The following is a 15,197-nucleotide window of genomic DNA, read 5'->3' as shown; positions in this document are numbered from 1 at the left end:
TTTCCCCAGCAGGATGGGCTCAGGAGCACAGGCACCAGCTGGGAGGCTGCCCTGGAAGCCACAGGCTCCTCCTGCTGCTCTGAGACCCAGAAAAATTGGGGGAAACAACTTTTTGGGGACCACCCCACCGTGGCTGGGTCATCCTGGTGCACCTCCGCTCCCCCGGGCAGATCTTATCTCACCGAGATTTATTTCCAGTCTTCTTTTCAAGACATGATGTCAGGATTCTAATAACCTGACTGAGGCAAATCCTGGCTGGAATTACCATTGTGTTTATCAATTTCCTCCTCTCTTTTCTTTTCTTGTCTCGATTAATCATGGAACAGCCCCGTGGAAAAGCGCTGTTAGCCCGACCTCCCAGCCAAGGCAGGCCTGCTCCCCGCTCCATCCAGGTTATTTTTAAGAATTCCCCAGGGATCAAAACTGTTGAATCACAGGAGTGAGGAGTGGAAAGGAGCTCTGAGCTCATGGAGTCTGTGCTGGCCAGGGCAGCCCGAGCCCTGCAGCTCCCCCGGGCTCGGCTCAAGAGATTTTCCTGCTGGAGAGCAGAGCTCCCACTCAGCTTTGTGCCTGCTGGAAAGGACAGAGCTCCAGCACTGGCCCCAGCTGGCTGATCTGTGGGATGGGGTAAAGGATTGGGAACTGCCCTGCCTGGACCGTGAGGGACACAGGAATGCTGCTCCACAATCCTGGCAATTGCCAGGAAGGGATTTGTCCATCTCCAAACCTCTCGGCCTTCCCCGATGCTCTGCCAGCCCTGGGGCTTGTGAACAAGATGAACGAATTGAGCACCCAAATGTGGACGGGCTAATTAGCTGCAGCACGGCTGTTAATTGGTTTTGAGGCAGAAATGTCTCAGATCTCCCTGCCTGGAGCACACAAGTTCCTCCTGCACATCCACGCTGCCCAAAACTGCCCTGCTTCCCCCTGGCACCCAGGATGGCTGCTGGACCTGCCCAGCCCAGGTGCCCAAAGCCCGAGGTGCCCTCGATCCCTGGCGGTGCTCAGCTCTGCCCCAGCCTTATCTGCCTGCAGTAATCACAAATAATTGGTGGCTCCCCAGTGGCCTGATCTAATAGCAGCACGAATAAAGTTATTTTGAACAGTTGTTCATGAGTTCATCTCCTGGAAAGCCTCAGCCCCAGCTGTTGCTGTGCTTTTGATTAAAAAAAAAAATTAAAAAAAAAAAAAAATTAAACTCAAACTGGGGATTATCGGGGCTAAGCATGTCTCAGCCCTCCCTCCTCCCCGTGTCAGGTGCCCGGCCGGGCTATAAACCCCTCTTTGTGTGCGGCTGCCTGGGCGCTTTCTCCCGGAGCTGGCAGCGGCACCGGGGCTCTGGCAGCGCTCCGGGGTGCCGGGAGAGGGAGGTTGGCAGCCCGCGGTGCCCGGCCCGCCTGGCAGCGCCAAATGGTCACCCCGGCCCACCGCCAAACCCGTTTGTTAATGGGCAAACCGTGGGGCAGCTGCGCGGGGAGAGGGGAAACCAGTGAGGCACTGGGGGGAAACCAGTTAGGGGATGGGGAATGGGGAATGGGGATAATGGAGAATGGGGAATGGGGATGATGGGGAATGGGGATAATGGGGAATGGGGATGATGGGGAATGGGGATGATGGGGAATGGGGATGATGGGGAATGGGGATGATGGGGAATGGGGATGATGGGGAATGGGGATGATGGGGAATGGGGATGGGAATGATGGGGAATGGGAATGGGGATGGGGAACGGGGATGGGGAACGGGGATGGGGAACGGGGATGATGGGGATGGGGATGATGGGGATGGGGATGATGGGGATGGGGATGATGGGGATGGGGATGGGGATGAGGATAAGCATGGGGATGGGGATGGGGACGGGGCTGGGGATGTGGATTTGGGGATCTCCAGCCCGCAGGAGGGCGGGTGGCACTGCGCGGACTTGGGGACAGTGTGACAGCGAGGGTCCTGCAGCACAAAGGTGTCCCCAAAGCCCCGGGGACAACCGAGTCATTCGGAGCAGCGGGAATGGGGGGGATCCCTGGAATCCCGGGTCACCCCGCCCAGGTGCCCAGGGGACACCCCCAGGACATTCCCGGGCCCAGCTCTTCCCCGGCTCCGCAGGCTCCAGGTGCTGCTTTTCCACCGCTCCCACCCCTGCTCGGAGCAGCCCAGCAGGGCACAGGACGGGAATGTCCCCTCGGTCCTGCCAGGGGGCTGAGGACCCGAAAAATCCACGCTGAGCCTCAAAAAAATCCGCTCCGGAGCCGCTGGGCTCAGCCGGAGCAGGGATGCTCCAGCTCCCACCTCCCAAATCCCAAATGCCAAATCCCAAATCCCGGGATTTGGCAGCAGCGGGGTTGGGGTGGGGACAGTCGGTGCCCTGACCCCAACCTCTGCCAGCCCTGTGCCCGGCACAGCTGTCGGGACGGGGGAGCCAGCGGTGCCTTCTCCTGCCACCAACATCTGGCAGCACAGCTGGGCGCGCACAGCTGGCGGGGACAGCCCCTTCCCACACCTGCGGGACTCGCTGGTGGTGCCCGGAGCCCTCGGGATGAGCCTCCCGGAGGTTTGGAGGAATTCTGGCTGAGGCAGAACGAGGAGGGAGGGAGGGAGGGAGGGGGACATGAAGGTTCGGGGATGTTCTCGCCGAGCCAGGATAATTAGGGAGAGGATACGGACAATAAGGAAGAGTTTCACACTTAATTTCCCTTGTCCAATCAATTAGGTAGGAGCAGAGTCACTCCATCCATCCGGCCTCCCGAGGAGGGGATCCCCCCCCCTCCTCCTGAATAAAGACAATTTTAAAAGCTGAGCGATGAACTCGCACCAATGATTGCCCAAAGGTTGGGAAAACTCAGGAGCAATGCAGTGAAAAAAAGGGAAAATGAGGTCAAAAAGCAGGAAAGAAATGGATAGCACCAAATCCTCGATACATTCCACGCTGAACATACAGAATATTGCCTTAAAGCTCAAGCTGATAAAGATATGATAATAACTAAATGGACTCAATGAAGATATTAATTCCCAATCTCTGAATCTCCTTCTCCAACCCTTTCCCTGTTTCAAAAATAAAGACACAGAGCAGTGCAGGTTTCCCTGGGCCAGTTCCACCCTGCATTTCTTGCCCTGCCTCTTATTTTCCTTCTCAGCATCAGCCTCGAAACATCTGGGTGGTGGTGGAGCTGGGAGCTGGAAGCGCCACAATCTAGTGAGAAAGGATGTTTTTGTGCTATTTCCAACCTTCCCAGAACAGAGCCCTTCAGAAAGCCCCTCACAAAAGCTGCTTTTTTTGCTTTTTTTTTTCCCTCCCCACCACTTTGAAAAGCTGGGTGAGATCCTCCCTCATCTGCCTTCAGCAGCCTTGTACAAGACAGAGACGATCAAAAAGGAGGGGGAAGGGGTGACAGAAACACTGGCCAACTCTGTTGTTTTTTTTTTTTGGGGGGGGGGGTTTGTTTGTTTCTTTTTTAGCTTCTTTTGGTTCAAACTGGAGTTCTGGAGCCCCTCCAGCCTCCTCCGTGCTGGGGGAGGATGTGGGATCACAAAGATTTACTAGAGACCCCCGCTGATTAGAATTCTGCTTTTCCCCATATTAAAATTTCTCCTTTTTTTAAAAATTATTTTTTATTTTTTGATAAAATATTGGATCAGAGTAAATCTGGAGGGAGGTTTAAAGAAGCTGCACTGCTGAGCACACCTCATCCATCCCCACTGGATCCCTGAGTCCTTGGGCTGAGCTCCACACGTCCCCACAGCTTGGGGAGTCTCCAGCTGGATCCCCTCTGCTCCTGCCCCACCCCACATCTCTTTTGGGGTGTAATCCCCCTGCAGGAATGCCTGGAAGCACCAGGATTTTTGGGCAGTGCCCAGAGAAAGGCACAGGACGGATAAAGCTGCCCTGGGGGAGCTTCCTGCTCTTCTGAGCATCCTCGTGGGAAATCCACCCCACGGGACAATCCCTGAGCATCCTCATGGGAAATCCCACCCCACGGGACAATCCCTGACCATCCTCACGGAAAATCCCACCCCACGGGACAATCCCTGAGCATCCTCGTGGGAAATCCACCCCACGGGACAATCCCTGAGGGATCAGGACCCCTGGGAGGGCACAGGGGCTCGGGGAACCCAAAAAGGCCATTTTTGACCCCATTTAGCAGAATCACCGAGTGGGCAGGGACAGGGAGTAACCCCAGGCCAGCCCCACACCGAGCTGCCATTCCCAGATCCTGGAAAACCAGGATGTCCCTTTCTGCACCACATCCCTGAGAACATATTTTATCTTCTACATAATCACAAGGAGAGGGGGAGGGAAAAAAAAATATTAAAAAAAAAAATAAAAAATCCCCTCGCCTTCGAGATTCCCAGACAGTTCACTCAGCATCCTCCTGCTACTGATGTAATCCTGGAGGAAAATCCCCTGGGTCTGGGGAGCTGGAGCTGCTCCCAGACCGTCCTGAAGGGGGGTGGGCAGCCCCCAGAGCCCCTCGGAGCTGCAACACCCTGGGCACGTTTTTATGGCCCCATTTATGCACTTGTTGAGTGCCTAAATTCCCCGTGCCCCCGCGGGGAACATTAATAGCTCAGCAGAGCCCTTTGCTAATTCCATTTGCTGTCCTTTGTGTTCAGCTGCAAGAAAAATTAGCCAGGAATAAAAAATGACCTCATAACAAACAGCACAGAACCCTGAGCAGGTACCGCCTCCAGCCCCAAAAATCTTCACCCTGCACTCAAAACAAGCCCCGAGCTGAGGGGGGGAACAAGTGGGACACCAGATAAGGCCGTGGCACCAGGCCAGGGGGCAGATCTGACCCAAATTGCTCCATCTCCAGCTGGGTGAGTGATTCACTCATCCGAGGGCCTGGCCTGGCCTGGCTGCCAGGCTGGGGCTGCTCTGGGCAGGGATGGAGGAGGGAGGGAGGGAGGGAGGGAGGGGGGCTTTGTTTTGTTTGTCCCAGCGCCTTGGTTATCCAGGGAAGCGTGACACACGTGGTGGGAACGCTCGGAGCTGCCTGAGCAGCTCCCCCAGGACCTCTCCTGCTCCGCTTTCAGCTCGGGAGCAGCACCCTGCTTCATGGTGGGAGCCAAAACTCTCTCTTGATCCTATAAGTCTGTCCTGATCCCATAACCCTGTCCTGATCCCATAACCCTGTCCTGATCCCAGAGTTCTTTCCTGATCCCATAACCCTCTCCTGATCCCAGAGCTGTGTCCAGATCCTGTAACCCTGTCCTGATCCTGTAATTCTGTCCTGATCCCATTACCCTGGCCTTGTCCCCAGAGCTCTGTCCCAGTCCCAGAGCTCTGTCCTGGTCCCCATAACCCTCTCCTGATCCCAGAGCTGTGTCCAGATCCCATAGCCCTGTCCTGATCCCAGAGTTGTGTCCACATCCCATAACTCCGTCCTGGTCCCTGTCCTGATCCTGTAACCCTGTCCTGGTCCCAGAGCTCAGCCCTCGTCTCAGATTCTATCCAGACCCTATAACCCTGTCCTGATCCCATAACCCTGTCCTGGTCCCCATAACCCTCTCCTGATCCCAGAGCTGTGTCCAGATCCCATAGCGTTGTCTTGATCCCCATAACCCTGTCTTGAACCCAGAGCTCTGTCCAGACCCCATAACTCTGTCCTGGTCCCCATAACCCTGCCCTGGTCCCTGAATTCTATCCAGATCCCATAACCCTGTCCTGATCCTATAACTCTCTCCTGATCCCATAACCCTGTCCTGGTCCCAGTCTCAGAGCTCTGTCCTGGTCCTCATAACCCTGTCCTGATCCCAGAGGTCTATCCAGGCCCCATAACCCTTTCCAGACACTATAACCCTCTCCTGATCCCATAACCCTGTCCTGGTCCCCATAACCCTGTCCTGATCCTATAACTCTCTGCTGATCCCATAGCCCTGTCCCAGTCCCATAGCCCTTTCCAGACCCCATAACCCTGTCCCAGGTGTGCCACCCCACAGAGCTCCGGGATCTGCAGGATCCCAGCACCCCCAGCCCTGTCCCAGCTTTCCAGGGATGGGTGCAGATTCTGGGAGCAGCAGGAGGGAACCCCCCCATCCCGTGGCCTTGGAGCTGTTTGGGATTTGCCACCACCACAGCTGGGGGTGAGGAGGAACCAGCCTGGAGTGGGATTTTCCAGCCCAGCAGGGTTTTGGGAATCAGGAGTTGTAAAATCGTGGAATCATGGAGAGGAGCTCTGGGATCCCTGAGCCCAACCATTCACTGCGAGGCCACCACTGCCCCGTGTCCCCAAGTGCCACATCCACAGGGATTTGAATCCCCCCCGGGATGGGGATCCCTGCCTTGTCCCAGGATTTGAATTTTCCCAAATATCCAACCTGAACTTCCCCTGCAGCAGCTGTGGGTTGAGCAGAGCAGCACCCAGCCCATCCCATGGATTTTTTGGGATGCACACACAAACCCTGTAGGGCTCAGGGCTTGGCCACACAGCTGCTGGTACAGTGACCCCAAAAAAATGATAAAATACAAAATACAACCAATCCTAGAGTTTCCTGTCCCTTCCCATTCGGGTTTTGCTCAGCTAAATCGTTCCTGAATCAGCCGAGCTGGGTCAGAAATGTCCTTTAATGAAGTGCAGCAGGGCTCTGGCTTTATTTCCCAAGCTCCAGCAAGGTTTAATCCCTGCCCCTCTAAACTGTGTATGCTTTAAGGAGGAGATTATTTTACTCCCTGGCATTTCACACTGTTGTGTTTTAAACTGTCACCAGTTTAGTTTAGAGCCCCAAAATGTTGGTGGAACTGCAGGGTGGAGGTGGGAGAGGGGCTTAAAAATAACCTCAGAGCAGGGTGACCCATGGCCTGAGTGATGTCCCAAAAAATTTGGGAAGGGTCTGAAAGGATCCTGGGGGTGATGAGCACCCTCAGGGGTGATCCCAGGGCACCCCACAGGCACCAGGAGTAGATTTTGCTAATTAGTCCTGGCTTAATTTGGGCAAACTTCGTGCTCTGTTTGGTTAAGCCCAGCCTGGAGTGAGCCAATCTGCAGCAGAGAGGAAAAGCCCTCCTGGCCTCTCTGCTCTTCCCTGGGAGAGCCCCACTTAGGGGAGATATTAAAGGCTTTTGTTTCCAGGAGCTGTCAAAGCCCTCACCTTTCACAAGCACTAAAACAGCCCAGGGAAAAAAAAAAGAAAAAAAAAAAAAAAGGAAAAAAAAAAGAAGAAAAAAAAAAAAGAAGAAAAAATAAAAAGATCTGCGAGCGGAATAATAATTGTGGAGCCATAAATCTGAGCCTGTAAATCAGGGATTGATGGGGCGGTTGCTGTAATGTCTTGGGAGTTCACATTTGAGGGTTTCTTTCACCTGAGGAAAAGAGGGAAAAAAAAAATCCCTGAGTCTGTGCCCTTCCACTCCAGGGATGCTGTAAATCACCTTAATGTTACACCCTGGCTCTTAAAGAGCCCGAAAAGAGCAGAGAGGGAAAGTGGCTGAGTGAAAGGGGACAGGGAGAAACCTTTGATTCCATCAAAACAACCCCAGGGAGCCAAAGAATTCCCTGCTCAAGGCAGAGGGCAAATCCTTCACTCGCCGAGGCTGAGCCCTGAAAACCCTGCTGCTGCTTCTGCTGTGGGGACAGGCTGGGGACAGGCCTGGGGACAGGCCGGGGACAGGACGGGGACAGGACGGGGACAGCCTGAGGGACAGGCCGGGGGACAGGCCGAGGACAGGCCGGGGGACATCACTTTGGAAAACCCATCTGGGAACAGCATCCTGCAGTGCCTGTGCCCTCCAAAGCACCCAGCAGCAGCCCAGGAGGGGATTTTTGGGCAAGCTCAGCCCCAGGAGAGGCTTTTTTGGGCAAATCCAGCCCCAGAAGAGGTTTTTTGGGCAAACTCAGCCCCAGAAGAGGCTTTTTGGGTGAACCCAGCCCCAGAAGAGGCTTTTTGGGTGAACCCAGCCCCAGGAGAGGCTTTTTGGGCAAGCCCAGCCCCAGGAAAAGCTTTTTTTGAGCAAACCCAGCCAAATCCGGCAAATCCGGCATCCGGGGAAAAACTGGAGGAGGTTTTATTTCAGCAGAAGGGAACATCTCGCTGCCTCCATCCGGGCAAAGCGTCGGGCAGGGCACGTGGAGCATCCCAAAATGCACATCCCTGCCAGCAGCAGGCTCGGGCTGGGGCAGTGGCACAGCCTGAGGATCTCCAGGGCCACCCCTGGCCCGATGAGAGCCGCAGCATCCCCACAGCATCCCCCCAGCATCCCCCCAGCATCCCCCGAGCATCCCGCTCCCACTGCAGAGGGATGCCCGCCTTTCCCACATCCATCTGTAAAAACAACACAGCCTGACCTGAAATCACCGCCCCCAGCTGCAGCTCGGATAAACAACCCCCCTCACCTCCAGAAAATACCCCTCAAACCCCAAAAGGTGCAGCTGTGGGGGCAGCCCCATCCCGCATCGCTCATTAAGCGCCCGGAGCCGGCGCTGTCTGAGCAGCACCATTATCTGAGCCTTCCCCCAGCCCCCTTCCCCACCGGTAATTTCTCCTTATCTGCATATTTTATTGAAAATTAAAATCCTTCCGCATTTTTTCCCAGGGCTCGCGCGGGAAGGATCTTTTCTCGCAGCCCTACTTGACTCCAATTAGTTGGGATAACAAAGCTGCCGCTGTCGGGGGATTATTGACAAATGCTCGAGGGGAAATAAAAAAAAAAAGGAAAAAAAAGGGTGGAGGGGGGAGCAGGAGAACGGTCTGTTAAAATGACAGCTTTTAAGGCTGGAAACAAAACCACTGGGTCATGAAAAGCGCTGGGGAGGCAAGGAAAATACCAATTCCTGCTTTTTTGGATGCTATTTCCATTGATCAGCCCCTACTGGAGCCAGGATTTTGTGTCACGCTTCCCCCGGGTCACCAGCAGCAGCAGCAGCAGCAGCAGCAGCAGCAGCAGCAGCATCCCTCCCTGCATCCCTGTGGGAGCAGCAGCCGTGCAGTGAGGGAGCTGCGAGGGTGGAAATTCATCCCATCCCAACCTGTCAGAACTCCAAATGTCCCTCAGACATTTTTGGATGTTCCGGGCCCAGGTCAGAAGCATTTGAGACCCTGGCAGGCAGCTGGAAACAGCTGTGATTTGGGGTTTGAGCCATGGAATGAGTTACCAACCTTGCAGGAAGAACAAGAAGTCACAAAAGTTTAGATATTAGAGTAGAAGTAGTCACAAAGTAGAGGGAAGAATTTTTGAGTGTTGTACAGGGGGGTTTTGGTTTTGTACATGGGGGTCAGAGGGTTTAAGATGGAGGGATTTGGGCCTGTCCTGTCCTCCCTCTTTCTCCTTCCTTACCTCCATGTTCTTGGTGATGTTGGCACTCACAGGTTGGTTTAGAGTAGAAAAGCACCATTTAATATAGGTAATGGGCATTGGGGAAAAACTGTAAACATGTAACACGTAATGTACATATAAAAGATAGAAAAGCACCATTTAATATAGGTAATAGGCATTGGGGAAAAACTGTACCCATGTAACACGTAATGTACCATATAAAAGACAGCAGCAGCCCTGGGCAGAAGGGGAGAGAAGAAGAAGAAGAAGAAGAAGCAGTCGGGGGTCAGAGAGGATGTCAGGGTGTGTGTGTGCCTCTGCCTGAGCTGTGAGCAAACCACAGCAGCCCAAGGAGAAAATCTTTTAGATAACTTGCAATAAACTGCCTTGAGACCAAACAACAGAGACTGCTGAGCCTTTCTTTGGAAGCACGGCTTGGAGAGAGACTTTTCCACCACACGGAGCCACCCCTGACCCAGGGTGGTTTTTAGCACATCCCATCCCATCCCAATCCCATCCCAGTTTCCTCCTGCTCCCAAATCCCGTTCCCATGGGCGCCCACCGGCTCCTGCCCCTCCAAACCTGCTCCTGCAGCTGCGCCCATGCACAAAAGGACTGAGGAGCATTGAGAGCAGCACAACTCCTTCACTGATAACTCCTTCATATTTTTTAGCCCCCTCTTCTCCTTAATTTCGACTAAAAGAATAGAGGGGGTTAAAAAAAAAAAAAAAAAGCGCGCTCCATAAAGGGCAGCGAGTGTTATCCCCGAAAAAAAAAAGGGGGGGAAAAAAATCAATAAAAACCTCACAGAGCTTTTTTTCTTCCCTAGGTGGCTCGGACAGCTGGCTCTTTAAATATTAATCAGGGGCTGATTGAGATGCAAATAGGGCGAGGGGGAATAATGCTGCCGCAGCTGCGCAGCCCCGGCCTCCTCTCCAGGATGAATGGGAATATCTGAGGACACAGGTGCAGGGATCCTGCTTCATTCGGGAATTTGGGACCCGAGCGGGGCAATCTTCTCCCCCCCGACGCTGCTGCCCACCGGACAAGGTGTTCATGTCGCGTTGTGCCCCCCACTGTCCCCTCGCAGCCCCGCTGGATTTTTGCCCCGACACTTGGCCAGTTGGGAGGGATTATTTATTGTTCCCTTCCCAGAACCAGCGGGAAACAGGAAAAATGGGATGTGCAGCGTCCCTGTCCCCCCATCCTGGCTGTCACCTCCTTGTGACAGTTCAGCTCCGGGCGAGCACACGCTGTGACAGTCCGGCGGTGGCATCTGTGGCTGTGAAACTGATTTTTAGAATTCACTTCAGTTGGCGAAATGAATTAATTATTTATATTTTAGCTTGTAAAATTATACATTATATTGATGAATTTTAACTTTTTATTTAAAGTCTATTTATTTATTCCACCTATGTGGGAATCCAGAGCATCCCTCTGGCTGCCCTGGGACCCTGGCAGGGGTCAGGAACCCCCCTGGACAGAGCCCCCAGAGACACTGGCTGTGATCTCTGCCCATGGAAAAGAGTTTTCAATCTTACAGGGTGAATTACCAGCTCTGAGTGTTTGATATCAGTAATAATTAAGTGTGGCACAGGTGCAAAAGTAAAATTTTAGGATTCTAGATTAGGGGTCCAAAGGGGACAAGATGGAGGAAATTGGGTGTGTCTTGTCCTTTTTCTCCTTCTTCATGCCCTCCATGTTTCACTGTGGTGTTGGCATTTTTCTGTTGGTTCAGGCTGGGGACACACTGTCCAACGTAGGTGACAGATATTGGCACGTTATTGTAAATCCAGCACAGGTAGTTTCTGGTATTTAATGTTTGTACCATCCCACTGAGGGCAGAGCCCCACACGCTGCCCTGCAGGACAGAGCTGCGGCAGGGCAGCAGAACATGTTAGAGATAAACAGAATAAACAACCTTGAAACCAGCACAGACCAATTATGGCTTCTGCTTTGGCAGTGGGACTGACAGACAGAGACTTTCTGCAATTTTGGGATCATCAATACCTCAGATTCCGACACTACGCTTCAGCCAGGGAGCTGCAGTGCCCCTGGGGGGACAGGGGGGACAGGGGGAAAGGTGGGGCAGAGCCCTGGGCAGCATTTCGGGTAACCAGGGCAGAGTCAGACACCCCAAAAACACCCAGAGGGCTCCACTCGCACAGGTTGGTGTCCCCTGGCATTTGTCACAGGGCTGCCCCGTGGCTGAAATGATCCCAAAAAGGCCGGACCTGGAGCTGCTGGGGGAGGATGGAGTTATGGAGCTGTGCAGGAGGTGGTTAGGATGAGGCCAAAATGATCCCAAAAAGATCAAGCCTGGAGCTGCTGGGGGAGGATGGAGTTGTGCAGGAGGAGGTTGGGATGAGGCCAAAATGATCCCAAAAAGACCGAGCCTGGAGCTGCTGGGGGAGTCTGGAGCTGTGCTGGAGGAGGTTGGGATGAGGCTGAGACATTCCTGGGATGTGCTGGCATCACGCTGCCTTGGGGGATCTTCTGTCCCTGGGTCTCCTTCATGAAGAAAAGCTTTGGGAGAGTGGGAAGCTGGGCTAGACAGGGAATAAACAGGGATTGGTGGCACACAGTCCCTGAGCCAGGATCGGGCTCTTTTCCCCTAAAATCCAACTCCTCACGCTCCTGCACCATGCTGGGACTGCTCCATCCCCTCCCTGCCATCATCAGCTGGGAAAATCAATTTTTCCAGGAGTTCTGTTCTGTTTTCCTGTGCCTGTGGAAGAGCAGAGGCAGTGCCAGAGATGTGGCACATCCCTGCCCATCCTGCTGCATCCCAGTCATGGAATATCCCAGAATGGTTTGGGTTGGGAGGGACCTTAAAACTCAGCTGGTTCCACTCCCTGCCACAGGGACACCTTCCACCATCCCAGGCTGCTCCAAGCCCCGTCCAACCTGTCCTTGAAAAGATTTCCAAGATCATTTTCCCAACCAGGGAATGATGCTTCTCAAATTCAGGACCCCCTTCAGGCCTAAATCGTGGCATGTCCCCACATTTGTCAGTGAACACCAGAATTTCCTCCTCTATAAAGCTGCAAAAACACCCAGCCCGTGTTGTTCCGTGCTCTGGAAGGAGCAATTATTCCTTTCCAAAGCCCAATGAAATCAAACCCCTTCCCATAATCACCTACTGGATTTTATCAGCGTGTTTGGGTTACGCTTTGCCCCTTTGGCTAATTCCTAATTGATTCTTTAATCCCGACAAGTTTTTTATTGCCTGATACAAGAGGGATTTAGCCCAGGAAAGCTGCTCCAAACCCTGGGAGACGCAGGACACGGGGCAGGGATGACCTCATCCCAAGGCAAGGCTTTATTTGATAATCTATCAGTTATTTATTATTCTAAGTAACCACTTGCAGGTGCTGGATTTCAGTGGAACTGTCCCAGCACCCGGCACACGCCGGGAAAGCTCAGCCCTGTGCAATCCTACCCGGAGCTGCTACTGCACAGGGAGAGGGATCCAGCCCGTGCTGGGGAAAGGGGACAACATGGGGATGGGCATGGCAAAAGCTGGGGGAAAATGGGGGAAAATCAGTGGGAAAATCCATGGAAAAATGGGGAAAAAATTCGTTGAAGAATGGGGTAAAATCTGTGGAAGAATGGAGCAAAATCCATAGAAGAATGGGGTAAAATGTGTGGAAAAATGGAGAAAATCCATAGAAGAATGGGGTAAAATCTATGGAAGAATGAGGTGAAATCCGTGGAAAAATGGGGAAAAATCTGTGGAAGAATGGAGCAAAATCCATAGAAGAATGGGGTAAAATCTGTGGAAAAATGGAGAAAATCTGTGGAAAATTGGGGCAAAATCTGTGGAAAATTGGGGCAAAATGCATGGAAAAATGGGGGAAAAATCCGTGGAAGAATGGGGTAAAATCTGTGGAAGAATGAGGTGAAATCCGTGGAAAAATGGGGGAAAATCAGTGGAAGAATGGAGCAAAATCCATAGAAGAATGGGGTAAAATCCGTGGAAAAACGGGGAAAATCTGTGGAAAATTGGGGCAAAATCTGTGGAAAATTGGGGCTCACATGGGGACAATTCCAGAGCTCACTCAGGACAATTCCAGAGCCCACAAAGGGACAATTCCAGAGCTCCCACAGGGACAATTCCAGAGCTCACAAAGGGACAATTCCAGAGCTCCCACAGGGACAATTCCAGAGCTCAGTCAGGACAATTCCAGAGCTCCCAAAGGGACAATTCCAGAGCTCAGACAGGGACAATTCCAGAGCTCCCAAAGGGACAATTCCAGAGCTCACAAAGGGACAATTCCAGAGCTCACAAAGGGACAATTCCAGAGCTCATGAAGGGACAATTCCAGAGCTCAGACAGGACAATTCCAGAGCTCACATGGGGACAATTCCAGAGCTCACTCAAGACAATTCCAGAGCTCACTCAGGACAATTCCAGAGCTCCCACAGGACAATTCCAGTGCCAGGGACACCCCAGGGAGGTGCCAGCCCAAAGCCACCCCAGTGCCACAAAGCTGCCACTCCTCCAGCAGCAGACCTGGCAGGGGTGTCCCCCTCCCCAGCATTCCCACCCTTCCCAATCCCCGGGAATGCTGCTCCCAAGGCTGCAGCCAAGAGGAGGTGACAGGAATGAGCCCCTGAGGTGACAGCACTGCCATGGAATCCATGAATTCTGCATTCCTCTCCCAGACTCTGGAGCTGGAAATCCCCCTGGGACTGGAGGTATTGAAGCATTCTCCCAGTGAGGAAGGGGCTAAGGTGCCTTCCCAAATTATCTGCCCCTTGTTGTCTGCCCAAGCTCCTTCAGCCAAGCAACACCCTCAGGAAAGCTGGAAAATGGGATTTTGAGTGGCAAGACCCCATTGTGGCTTCAATTTTAACCCCAAGTCGGGGGGGGAAAAAAAAGCAGGGAGTTGGGAGAATAATTTTTTCATTAAAATCAAAATCGATCCATAATGAAAATAGACTTGGAATGGGAAAAGTTGAGGGCAAATGGAAGCTTTTAAAGATTCTTTTGACTGACAATAACCTGAAGACCCTCCAGGAACTCCAGCCTGGAATAATCAGATTAAATGGAAACTAATATACGATCCTGAAATTCATCCCATGCTGCTCTAAACTTGGAGCAGCTGGGTAATTTTGCCTACAGGTTTGTGCCTCCTGCCCAGCAGTTCACACGGAATTGTTTGGCCAAACTTAATCTACCAGGAAGGGAAAAAAAAAAAAAAAAAAAAAGAAAAGCTTTTTCCTTTCATATGTGTTAAAGCAAATCCAGCTTTTCCAAGCAGCTGGGAGCAGGGAATGGATATGGCTGCAGGTATTTCCTTTGGGAATTCCCAGCCTGGAATTTGGCTGCTTTAAAATCAATAAGTGATTTATAAAGAAGATCCAGGAATAAAGAATTCCCTGGGTTGGGGCAGTGCAGGTGTTGGTGGGGACACAAACTCACCTCCAGCAGCTCCTCACCACTGACCCCTCCACATTCCCAAAACACGAACCAAATCCATGTTTTTAGAGGAACGTTGGGAAATGGAACCTGGGTGGATCCAGGGAGGCCCTGGCACAGATTCCCAGGGATTCCTGGATCCCTGGCAGTGCCAAGGCCAGGCTGGATGGGGCTGGAGCAGCCTGGCACAGTGGGAGGTGTCCCTGCCATGGCATGGGATGAGCTTTCAGTCCTTTCCAGCCCCTCTGGGAATGTCTGGATGGCCCAATCCAGCCTCCCACAGCCCCATCCCTTTGCCATGGGGAAAAATCCATGGAAATCTGGAACCTTCCTGTTGGTTCTTCCCAAATAACGCGAGCACAAATCATTTCCTCGTTCCCTGCGCCCAAGGGATGAGCTAAAACCCCTCTGTCCACTCATATCCACTTTCTGCTCTCCCCAGGAACAGACCTAGATGTGAGATAAAAAAAAAAAAACCCAAAAACTGGGAGAATTCCTTCTTTTCTGGGGGGAGAGCAGCTGGGATGA

This window comes from Taeniopygia guttata, chromosome 14 (genome assembly GCF_048771995.1).
Source record: "Taeniopygia guttata chromosome 14, bTaeGut7.mat, whole genome shotgun sequence".
Taxonomy (NCBI): domain Eukaryota; kingdom Metazoa; phylum Chordata; class Aves; order Passeriformes; family Estrildidae; genus Taeniopygia; species Taeniopygia guttata.
This window is presented reverse-complemented; position numbering follows the sequence as displayed.